This window comes from Cebus imitator, unplaced genomic scaffold, assembly GCF_001604975.1.
Source record: "Cebus imitator isolate Cc_AM_T3 unplaced genomic scaffold, Cebus_imitator-1.0 Scaffold525, whole genome shotgun sequence".
NCBI lineage: Eukaryota > Metazoa > Chordata > Mammalia > Primates > Cebidae > Cebus > Cebus imitator.
The window spans coordinates 1,033,840-1,040,455 of NW_016107840.1; positions in this window are offsets into that span (position 1 = coordinate 1,033,840).

The window sequence follows — 6,616 nt, forward strand, 5'->3', positions numbered from 1 at the left end:
GGGGTTTCACCATGTTGACCAGGATGGTCTCGATCTCTTGACCTCGTGATCCACCCGCCTCGGCCTCCCAAAGTGCTGGGATTACAGGCTTGAGCCACCGCGCCCGGCTCAGAATACTTTTTACCATGTTTTTAAATCCACTTTGTCAATTTCTAACTTTTAATTGGTGTACTTAGATCATTTACATTATTGACACAATAGGGCTTACATCTGCCATTTTGTTGTTTTTTGTTGGGCTCTTCTGTTTCTTATTCCTGGGTTTCTCTACTTATTTTTCTGTGAGTTACTTAAACAGTTTTGTAGGATCTCATCTTGATTTATTAGTAGTAACTTTCTTGTTTTGAATTGAGAGAAGCTCCTATCTAAATGTTGTTAGGTTTTACTGTGGGAAAGGCTCATTTCAGGAACTGCATGTGACTCTTACAAAAAACACAGCACTGAGAACCCAGCTTCTTTGGGGTAGAGCACTCATAACCAAGTACAGGACCCTTTCCACCCTTCACACAAGGAAGCTTTGACAGAACTCAGCACCCACAGCAGTGGATGCTGAGTGCATCCAATGGCAATGACACCAGGACCAACCATCTGGCGCTAAGAAAGCACATCCAATTTATTATGGGAAAGAATCCTGAGAGAGAAGACAGAACTTCCCATGGTTTGCAGGATGTGTCCTCAGAATGTAGCCCTATAAGCCTGGAGTGGGTTCCCTTTGTATCTCATGCTGGTGAAAACATACATCAATGGAAATGTCAATGCTATCTCTTCCTTACTCAGACTTACCTGTCTAACTGCAGCCCTCCCAACAGTGGCCTATTGAATCCAGATTATCTGCCTTACTTGGCAGAGAAGAATAGAGACAACCTTCACCATCTTCTATGCCCCAAATGTGATGCAAGTACATGACCATAAGTCCTGCGGCAAGCATTTCCCCCAAGATGCTTAGAGCTTTCAGACTCAACCTCATTAGTCCTTGAGGTAAAGATCAAAGTCTTTATCTGTCTGTTATAAGTGGAAAGATTAAGAAATGGATACTTGCCCAGGGTCACATGCTAAGCCAATAGCTGAATTAGTAAACTCCCTCCTTGGATCTATGAGATAATTGGCCATGTTAGCTGATATCTGCAATACTACGTATTTCTGATGCTTAGTTTATAATCCAACTGGACTTCTGCCTTCTCAGAAAGAAGTGTACAGTTTGGTTTAGGGACACCTGGCTCTGTCAGGGCTCACTTAGCATAATACATAATGACGGGATGACATGTAATAATAATAGCTCATATTATCCTGAGGTTTTTGGAACTCTCACTGGATTTGTTCATTCATTAGTTCCTGCACTCATTAAATAATCTCTGTCAAAAGCCAGTAGAGCCCAACAGTGCTAGACTCAGGTGCTGCAGAGGGGAAGGCGTCAGGTTGGTGAGAGAGGCAACCAAGTAAACAATTACAGATGCAGGGATAAGTGCAATGGGAACGGGAGCTACAAGGAACAAGGAGACAGAAAAAAGTGGGCTGAAAGAAACTTTTGAGAAGTGGCTGCCCTTTATTTAGAAATTTGGCAGACAGCCAAGAGGACAAAAGCTATTCTAAGCAGAGAATGTTCCAGATAGAAGGGATGGACAGCAAGTGCAAAGACATTGACTTAGCACTAACTAATGGTACATCCATGAAAGGCAAGGAACTCAGTGTGGCTGGAAACCTGGAAGACAAGTGCAGATTTATGGGAAATTAGATCAAGGAGAGTCTAGAGCCAGATTGAGGGAGGCCTTCAACATCTGCCACCTCCACGGCAGTGTACCACGCTGGGAAGAGCATGGGGGCTGGAGTCAGACGATCTAGTTTCAATATGGATGCTGCCTTGTTTATGGGATTCCTCACTTTCCCCGCTCCCAGCTACCCAAACAGTTGTCCAAGGTGTCTAAAGCATTAAGCAAAGAATGGATTTACAGAGCCATTAAAATACCAACTCAATGTCTTCTAATGGTTTGTGTATGTGTCTGGATTTAACATCAGCCGAGTGGAGCTTGAAGCCACTTTGCTCTGGTTATGGGATCTAGTGAAGCTTAAGAAAACTGGCTGCAGACCAGGTCTGTGGAATAATTGTTCGCCAACATCTGCTTTCAAGGTACCTGGAGCCGCTGCCTTCGGCAGACTTTTCACTGCTCCCTTACGTGTCTTGGGAGCGTGTTCTCCAGGGGCACAGCTCAGTGTCAGAAAAGTAGACACACAGATCCCAGGACAGGTTGTGTCCACTCACAGCGCTGCATTCATACACTCTTCCTAAACTCTTCCCTGCGAGAGAAGCTCCGGGGATCATCGTCAGTCAAGATTGATGCCTTTTCTCTTCTCCTTCAGCATTTTTTATTCCTTTTTGTTTCCTCCAGAGAAAATGATTTATTGAGTGCAGTAGCCTAAATTGAAAAATATCTAGTACCTTGTCTATTAAACCAGGCCAATGGACTTACCACTCCGTTTAGAAAGCTGTCTACACCTAGGCCTAGTAACAGCTGTGTTGACAGTTCTGGGATGAATGAGGGAAATGTTACAGAGATTGAAAATGTGTGACTAAGTGATTTAATTCTTGATGCTTTACTCTCAAAGGAGGACTGCTTGGAAAACTTTGATGTTTCTAGAGCTCAACTGCCTAGGGTGGTCATGGTTTTTCAGGTTTATCTAAGTAGAGCTGTTTGATGAACACATTTCACACCTAAAAATACACACACTGCACCAACACACACATACACCACAAAACACGTGCATTGTACTTCATATTTCCAGAGAGCCATTGTGAGTACTACCATTACATACCTCCTGCTGGAGAAGAGGAGTAGGGTAGATTGGCATTAACAGCTCTGATCACATAGATTGGCATATGATATGCCAAGTGCTCTGATGACAGTTCTTTCAGTAAGCCTTCCAGGAAGGCATGGTCCTTTCGCTCACAGGTGAGAAAACAAAGGCTCAGTGGAGCTCAGGTACTGGCTCAAAGTCCCACGGCGACTCACTCTAGGTTCATCTGGCTCTCATGCCTGTGTGTTCTCTGTGACTATGGCAAACCAGACTGTTCTCCAAAGACAATGATGTCAAGGAAAAATACGAAGTCTATTTCCATAGACAAGGATAGTCACCTCCTCTGAGTTCATTCATTTATTCAATGAATTTAAATATGCTGGTCTACTACATGCCAAGCACTACTCATTTAGAGAAGCTTCTCATAGCCTAAATGAAACATACTGGAAAGCAACTACAGCTGCAGGTTTTGTTTCATTTATGTCACAGGTGCTGAGAAGCAGAGATCATTCTACAAGCCAGGTAATCAGAAGCATCAGAAATGAGTGTCACCCGCAGGTGTCACTTCCATTACTTCAATGGGGACATCTCTCTTGGCGCTTCAGCAAATTTCTTAGGTTCTCTGAGCTATTCTAACAAATCCCCACAAAGTTGGTGGCTTGAAACAACGGAAGTTTACGTTCTCACACTTCTGGAGGTCATAAGGCAGAAACGAAGGTGTCAGGTGAGCCGCATTCCCTCCAGTGCCTGTAAGGGAGGATCCTCCCTCACCCAGCCTCACCCAGTTGCTGGTGGTTGCAGCAAACCTCTGCCTTCTCAGTCTTGTGGGAGCAGAATCCCCACCTCCATCTCACGTAGCCTCTTCGCCCTGTGTCTGTCTCCCAGTTCTCTTTTTCTTCTCCCTTCCCTTCCTTTCCCTTCCCCTCCCTTCCCCTCCCTTCCCCTCCCCTCCCCTCCCCTCCCCTCCCTTCCCTTTCTTCCTTCTTTCTTTCCTTCTTCTTTCTTTCCTTCTCCTTTCTTTCATTTTTCTTCCCTCCCTCCCTCTTTCTTTCTCTCTCTCTTCTTTCTTTCTTCCTCTCTCTCTCTCTCTTTCTTTGTCTCACTCTGTCACCCAGACTGGAGTGCAGTGGCAGGACCACAGCTCTCTGCAGCCTATACCTCCAGGGCTCAAGCAATCCTCTTGCCTCAGCCTCTTGAACACCGGGGTCCACAGGCCTGCTCCATCACACCCAGCTAATTTTATATTTTTTATAGAGGCAGAGTCTCCCTATGTTGCCCAGGCTGGTCTCAAACTCCTGAGCTCAATCAATGTTCTTGCTTTAGCTTCTCAAAGTGCTGAGAGGTGTGAGACCCTGCATCTGGCCTTTTCCTATAAGGACACAAATCATTGAATTTACTAGGATTGGAATACCTAATACAGTATGACCTCATTTTAACTTAACTGATTACACTGGGAAGACCCTATTTCCAAATACATTGTGAGGTTCCAAGTGGACATAAGTTTTGGGGGCATTACTTAACCCGCTAAAGTAGGAAAGCAACAGGGAGCACCTACCTTGGCCTCTCACCAACCTCTTTCCTTCTGCCACCACTGTTGCCCACTATGTGCCCTGCTACCCACTGTTCTCACCCTCTACCTCCTGTCCCAACAAAAATCTCTGCTAGAAAGCCACTGGAATCACTCTTTTGCCCCATGAATCAAAGCCCTCAGGTAGGTCCTCTTTCTTCCCACCGGGACACCTAAGACAATGGATCCAGTGCTCCGAGACTCTTCCTTAGCTGGGAGAGAAAGTAAGCAGGTGGGCAAGCCTGAGCAGCCAGACCAGGCTGGGACTGACGTTTAGCTACACCTCCGAGTAACATGATCTTGAAAAAGTTATTTAAGTTCTTCAAACCAGGAATGGGGTATAAGTTCCAGGGTTATTGAGGGGATTAAGTTAGACAATAATTTAAAGTTATTAAATGGTAGCTGTTAGTAGCAGTAAACTGGAAGAAGTACAAGAATTTGGGGCTATACCAAGAAACGGTAGATGCCCCTGGATGCCCTGGATGAAAAGAAGTGGAAACTTCTTCCCACATTCAGGTTGCTGCAGAAAATGGTAGAGTCTTCTACCAACTGGACCTAGGAGACCCATTTTTCCTGGAACAACAGCTTGAGAAACAGACCTGAAGAACTCAGAACGCTTAGCAGCACCTTTCCTGTCCACGAGTACCACTTCTCTGGCACTTCATGGCTTCACTTTCAACTATCCATGAACTCTTCCCTCACTACCTGTCTCCTTTACTGGAGGAAGTAAAACAGTAAGTAAGAACAGTAAAATTAAATGACTAGCTTAAGGAAGCTGAAAAGGACAAGGAAAGCAGGTAAGAGTCATTATAAAGTTATAACAGTGAAAACAATGCAGTTGATACAGTAAAAGATAAGTGAGTAAGTGACAAGACTGTTAGGGTTTGAATGTTTGTCCCCTCCAAAACTTATGTTGAAATTTCATCCCCAACGTGGCAGTATTGAAAGGCGGGACCTTTAAGAGGTGACAGGGTCATGAGGGTGCCCTCATCATTGCATTAATCCTTCACGGGGGTTAGTGGATTCATAGATTAACATGTTATTGTGGGAAGGGGGCTGTGGTGGCTTTCTAATAAGAGGAAGAGGGTCCTGAGCTAGCAGGCTCAGCCCTGGAATGTATTACAGCAAGAGTGAACCCTAACGTAAACTGTGGACTCTGGTGATAATGACATGTAATGCAGGCTCATCAGTGGTAACAGATGCACTACCGCGGTGGGGGATGTTGGTAATAGGGGGGCTGTGTACGTGTGAAGGATAGGATATATGAGGAAATCTCTGTATCTTTCTCTCAATTTTGCTGTGAAACTAAAGCTGCTCTCAAAAATGAAGTCTAAAAAATTCCCTGTTATCTGTATGTAGATGCTTTATTAGGTATTAATTAATATGTATGAAGCACCTCATGACCCATAAGGGTACCAGGGTTTGGAGGAGGAAGGATTTTTCCTTGAATATGTGCCTTGGGATATGTTATCTGATGGAAAGTAGTCTAGTAACTGAAAGCAGTCTTAATAAGGTGGATTGAAACCATGCTCTGCACAAAGTTGCCACATGGTGAGGGCAGAGGCAAGCTGAGATCTGGGCACATGATGGGCTATGCTAGAAGGTGGGCAAGCAGCCCTGTGACCCCTGCACTTGGCTCAGCAAGACTGGCCCTGCTTTTCTCTGCTTGGGAGGCCCCCAGTGCTCCTGTTGGATAAGGCTAAGGGGCTGAGCTTCTAGAATAGTCTATATTCACTCACGACCAAGTTTAGCCTCTGAATCTGAACAATTTACTCTCCATCACTTGAGGGAAACAGAAAGCTAGTATGACCACGGGGCCTCCTCTTGAAAATGTATTTGATTTTAGGGTTACCAGCATCAAGGCAACTTGTTTAGGCCCTAAGACTCCATATCTCACTTGTGGTGACAGAAGGGAAGCAGGCCATCCACAAGAGAAGCTCCACCCGGGGACAACCGGATAACATAATGGTAACAACATTCACATTCCATGGTGGTAGAGACTAAGCAGAATCTAACATTGCATAAACGGGAGCCCTGCTCACCCACAAGATGAGCTCACCTGCCATACATACGGTATCCAACCATCACATTGAAAAGTGATCTCTTCCCTTCCCTCAGGCAGCCAGAACCAAATCCCCTTAGGAAATGAAGCAGAAATTTCAGCCTTTACATAGGATGGAGTTTAGTGACATTGACAAATAAACACGTTGTTTTTAATAACATTGCTGGAATAGCATTCCAGAATATTTTCATTCCCTCTAC